General features: G+C 47.4%; 1 protein-coding gene across 4 annotated transcripts in view; it reads left to right on the top strand.

The window, feature by feature from the left end:
• The window catches only part of PLXNB1 (plexin B1), a 72,651-nt gene that overhangs the window by 7,003 nt on the left and 59,910 nt on the right, over positions 1-5,738 (top strand). For all 4 annotated transcript variants that reach the window (XM_019504897.1, XM_019504900.1, XM_019504898.1 and 1 more), the window contains exon 2: positions 2,116-2,177. The gene's annotated coding sequence lies outside the window, so the exon portion shown is untranslated. The remainder of the gene's footprint in view (positions 1-2,115; positions 2,178-5,738) is intronic.

Below are 5,738 nucleotides of genomic sequence, written 5' to 3'. Positions count from 1 at the left end.
TGTGCCATGTGAGGGGGTTGTGCAAAAGTGTGTCATACCAGGGCACTGCTGTCACATTGCAACAGGTCTCATTTGCTGAACACCTAATGGTACATACAGAGATGCCTCTGTGTACAAATCTTGCAGGCTAAAGTTAAGGCATCCATGTTGCTGAAATTGAAATAAAGACAGGGGGATGCAGTCCAGAAGGGTGACTTGCTTGTCCCCTGTGGCCCAGGGCATGCGATAGTCACCAGTAGAGGCTGCTGTCAGGTACACTGCAGCGGTTCTTACTTTCTGCCCATGCTCTGGATACGCATTGGTCAGGGATGCTCTAGGACAGTGTTTCTTAACCCGTGCGGTGCAACCCAAAAGTGGGTCACAAGAATATGTGAAAGGATTGCCAACAAACTTTAAAAATGGATTCTCCTTTAAAGGAAAAAAAAATGGGAAACTGGCTTTTCCCTTGTAGGTTGGCAGAGTTCCAGCCTGTAAGGGGCTGCTTGGGGCTCCCCCGCCCCACACACTGGGGAGCTGGGGCCTGGGGTGGGGGGCAGCAGGCTGGGAGTGCAAGGCACTATGTCACGACTGGCCATTGATGTTTACAGATGGGTCCTGGTACAAAAAAGGTTGAGAATCACTGCTCTAGGAAGTGCCGTGGAGAGGGCTCAGTGGCGGGGGAGGGGAAGCAGAGGGCTACAACTGGCTTGGTTATAAAAGAAGATTAAAGGAGCTGGGAAAAGTTTATGGACAGGTTGAGATCACAGAAAGAAGAGTTGTGTTTGCAGCCCCCAGGTTGCAGTGCAGAATGGGGAGTGTGTTTTTATTTTGCCCCCAGGCTTTGCTAGTTTTCACATGGGGCCAGGAAGGTACTCTTTCTCTCTTGTTGCTAATGGATATCAGGGTTATTTAATACCTTCCTTGGAAGAACTGGGTGTTGGCTGCAATAAAGGCTGGGGATTTTGGCAGAGGTGTGCCAAAGTCCTGGCTGGGACAAAACCTAGAGGTTCCCAATTAGAGAGTCTTGCCCTCTGCTCGGGGTCAGACTGATTGCTACTTTGCAGTCAGGAAGGAATTTTACCTCTTGTACTCGGCATGGACTCTTTGGGAAGGCGGTTGCCTTGCTTGGCCCTCTTCCTTGGATCTCTTTGCTGTATTTCATGATGCTGCTTCCTGAACGTGCAGTGGCAGAACAGTGACAGTGCCCTCGTCCCTCGACTTTACTTGTGGCAGCTCAGGGTGGTTTTGGTGGCCTTGGGCATTTTGCCTCATGCTTGTGTGAGTGGCATTTTGCACAGTTCTAAGAATGAGTTGTACTGGATGGTTTAGCTAGGGATGAGCCTGCCCTGGGCAGAGGGCTAGACTAGGTGACCTCCTGAGGACTCTTCTGACCCTGCTTTTCTATGACTCTGTGATCCCTGTGGCTGGAGAAGGAACCTGGCCCCTTGTTAGGTGGTGACTGAAAGTTGCAGGTTCTGGTGACGGTTGTGGCAGAGTGGATGCTGCCTCGTGTTGGACATGTCATGATGGACCTTGCTGATCAGAGGGTGGGGGCTGGGGCCCAACTGTGCAAGCACTGGTTCTGCGTACTGGCTCGGTTGGGTTCCTTACCTTAGTCCATTCTTCCCTGGAGCCATCTCAAGACCCTGGGGTTAAGAGATGTGGAAGCCTCTGCTCTTGGGAAAAACCTGTAACCCCTGGAGAATAACTGCTCCGGGGAAAAACTAGAGTAGGTTAAACTGAAACCATTCCAAGCTGAGCTAATCTCCCAAAGGCAGAGACATTACTCACTAATCAGGAATGTGTCTGTATTTTTCCTAATGAGAACAAAACATTTATCCCTGTTCATTAGAAGAAAGTTAGGGTGTACTGCTACCATGCCAACAGACTCTTCTCCCCTGTGGACACAGCTGGGGGTGTCTCTGTGTCTGTGGTTGGACGGGTGATTTGGTAGGCTAGCCAAAATCTTGCCCTGGCAAGAAAGACCCCATTGTTTTCCAGGGCTGCCTGGACTTTGTGCAGCGGGCTGAACCAGGCCTTCTCAGGGGGGAAGTGCCCACGGGGGCTGGAGCTTGGAGGGTCTCACTTGCTGGAGAAAACTCTTTGCATTTCATGTTGTGTTTTGTTCTTTTCTAGCTTGAGATGCACTGACCCATAAGAGAAGTGAAGGTGTCTCGACACCCCCAGGAGTCCCGAGGGTAAGCAGACTGCACCAGGGTCCACACCGTATCCCCTGTACTAGTGCCGGTGTTCAGGCCCCACAGTGTTGACTCTGTCAACCTCAGATGCTCAGTCTTCCATAGTTGCTAAACTCACCGGGCCTCACTGTGGCACTAGAGTTTCTGTTGAGGGAAGCAGGTTTCCTAAGTGCATTTGGTGTGTGGTTGGGGGGTGGGTGCGAGATGAACCTAGGGACAAACACAGACGATAGCCATGTACATCAGGCAGGGCATCTCTGCGTGCTGAAGAGGAGCTTTGTTTTTCAAGTTTTACCTTTACAGGGCAAGCTCTTCCTCTCCTTGCCCCCTTTGTCTTTCACATCTCTGTTGTTGGCCCTGTCCCTGGAGGCTGGTATGTGGTTCATAAACTTAAGTGGCGCCCAAGGTTAATCTATGCCCTGCTTCGTGCCAGAAGCCTTTTTCACTCCTCAGATTCTGGAGCTTGTTTCTTGAAGTGCTGGAATGTAACAAGTGATTTTTTTTTTTTTTTAAATTTAGAAACTGCCACACAAGGGGATGGTTTTAATCAACAGGCAACAGAACTCTTTCAGGGACCAGGGCCAGCAAATATCGGACAGTCCCCTCTTCTCCCTGCTGTGATTTATGCAGTGGCTGAGCCTAGCAATACTGCCAGCTTGGCAGCCTCAGGGGGTCCCATCCCTCTGGAATCAGCTGAGATGCTAACAGGACACTAGTTGTGTGGTATGAGGCATGAGTTGCTTCATCCTGGCAGAGCTCTTTGGTGATAACTGGAGCTCCCTGAGGAACTGGTGCCTTGCTCTTTAACATGATTTTAGTATGTCTAGTTTTCTAATGCCCACACTTTAAAACTGAGGATGACAAGCTGAAGAAACTTGAGAGGAAAGATGCAAAGAATTAATTATGGTCTGCAAAGCATGCCTTATATTGAGATCTAAGAAACTAAATTTAGCTTATCCTGGTAAAGGTTAAGAGGTTACTTCCCACATGTACCTGGATGAGGAGAAAAAAGGGTTATAACAAAGGGCTTTCTCATCCAGCAAAGGCACAACAGGTTCCTCTGGCTAGATGCTGAATCTAGGCAAATTTGGACTAGGATTGGTGTACATGTATAACAAGGAGAGCATAATCAATCACTGGAGCAGTTTATCAGGGAGACCACTGGTTCTCCATCATCAGTGGTCTTCAGGTCAAGAGAGGATGTCTTTCTACACTATTTGTCCTAACTCTGCCAGAAGTCAGACCATGCAGGAATTGCTTGGTGAAGTTCAATGGCCAGGGGTATGCTGAAGATCAGATGTTAATGATCATACTAATCCTTTTCTGCACCTAAAAATAACTTTAACTCTGTGGTACAACAAGAATCCAGCCCATGTGAAAGAGCCAGATTAGGATGCTATCTTTGGCTCCCTGGGTTTAAGTAAAACAAAAATGTGCATTTAAATGTCTTTAGGGATGGGATATCTGAGCTCTGCTATACCATTTCAAAAGGTTTATATAAAGCAGTGGTTTTCAACATTTTTAGACTCAAGGCACCCCCCATTAGACTCAAGGCACCCCTCGGAAAATACCAGCCCTTGATCTTCAGTCGGGTTTTTTGTTGGGGGGGAGGGGAAGTTGTCTGCAGAAAAAAATTCTGTTCCAAAGAGCTCAGAAAGATCACAGCAGGTCAGAATGGTTTTATTGCTATGGATTCCCATTCGAAATGTCTGGGTTTATCTTGGGAATCGCATTTGCACACCTAACAGTACTAACATTGTGTGACACCCCATGTAACCCTTGAAAGATTCTCAGGGCCACCCAGGTTGCTTGGACACCCTGGTTGCAGAACTGGTAAGCAATTTGGTTATGGTCAGAGGGGAGATAAGAAACAGTCCTTTCTTTCTCTGTGTTTATTCATGTTAACGGTAGCAGTGAGGGAATCTTAGACACTACTAGTGTGACAGGCTGTGCTGCAGGGCTGGTTGGTGATGAATGCTGTATGTATGTCTGGAAGGATAAAAGTGAGGTGTGATTGTGGGGAATTGCATGTGAGGGAGTCTCTCTTCAGCACCAGAGAAAATGAATGAGTCCATCATAACGGGCAGAAATAGTAAAGAGGGTCCAAAAAGGGCAGCATCCACCTGGAGTGGGTTTAGCAGCAACCTGTGTTGTCTTGTTTGGAAGGAGGAAAAATAGGTTGGCTTTTTAAAATATAAAACTAGCTAGTCCTCTGTTTTGCTCTTTGTAATAATACAAGAGCAAAGAGAAGACCTCAAGGGCATCAAACTGTAAAATGCATCATAGCTTACGTACTCAGGGTGTGATCAATCTGTGAAATTCTGTTCCAGAACAGAGGCAAATAGTTTAAGATTCAGGAAAGAACTAGACAGTAGACATTTTTGTATGAGTAAGAGCAGTGTTGCTGACTAGAATGTAAACATCGGAGGCTTTTGATCCAGACGTCTCAAGGTATAAAGTGACTATGAGTTGTGTTTTGGGCAGGAATTTCTCCTACTACATGCTTGCTCATTATAGTGCTTTATACTTTCTCTGTGACCGCTGATGTTGGCCTACTTGCACTATAACACCAGTGTCCAGTGGTAAAGGTTTTAAAATGCTCTCTATCTTACAAAATGGCTAGAAGCCAACAAAGCTGCTTGCTTGTTCAGGCTTTCCTGAACTTTGGCTGGTCCCCACACAATTCTGCAGTGCTTTGGCACTATATTCCCAGCAAAGAAAATGCCTAAACAACAGTTGAGGAAGGTGCCCAGGAGGTGCAGCATGGATGTGGGTAACCTACGGGAGGCTAGTTTGAAGCTTCAGGAGCCATGTGCTGAATTTTTCTGGGGCTTCCTGGAATGCTTCACCCAGAACTGTGATCAGCCTGGTAAATCCCTTTTAAAGTGTAATGGATGAAGAGCCTGTTTTTCACTTGCACAGCAGTGCCTGTTTTCTGCACTAGCATGGTGAACATAACTGTTCAAGCAGCATAAATGGTCCTTAATGTAATTAAGTGTCAGGTCCTACATCTCTCTGCAGGCTGCCATAGGGCACTGGGATGATTTGCCTATCCAGAGGGAAGTTGATGTGGACAGGTGCATGTTGTACAGATCTGGAAGCTGCGAGAAAGTTCTCTTTTCTTTTTACAAAGCTCAGGAAAGAAAGTAGTTAATCTCAACTAGTGCATGGCATATCTGCAGAGTTAGCTGCTCACGAAAGGCCGCTAGAGGCTTTCCAGACTGAGGAGAGGGCTGAAAGGAAGTGGTGCCTAGGCCTTGAAATGCTTAAGGTACATGCTGTAGGAAACTGCAGGTGGGAGGGCATTGTGGAGGTCAGTTTTCTGTGCTCAGAAGGATTAGGGGTCGCTCCTTCCCACTGCAGTACGTACTCTATTCCTTGTATTGCTGTGCTGATCCTACCCTTTCTCCAGTAAGAATTGCTTTACCACTGAGGTGGTAAAAAACTAGGCGACTGTGGCATCGATGCCCACACAGTCAGATGGATTGCAGATTGGCTGAGGGGTCGCACTCAGAGGGTGGTGGTGGATGGGTCATATTCGACCTGGGGCGAGGTGGGTAG

This window comes from Gavialis gangeticus, unplaced genomic scaffold (assembly GCF_001723915.1).
Source record: "Gavialis gangeticus isolate Ggan-Ray unplaced genomic scaffold, GavGan_comp1, whole genome shotgun sequence".
Lineage (NCBI taxonomy): Eukaryota > Metazoa > Chordata > Crocodylia > Gavialidae > Gavialis > Gavialis gangeticus.
Note: the sequence above shows the minus strand (reverse complement) of the source record. Positions and strands in the feature narration are given on the sequence as shown.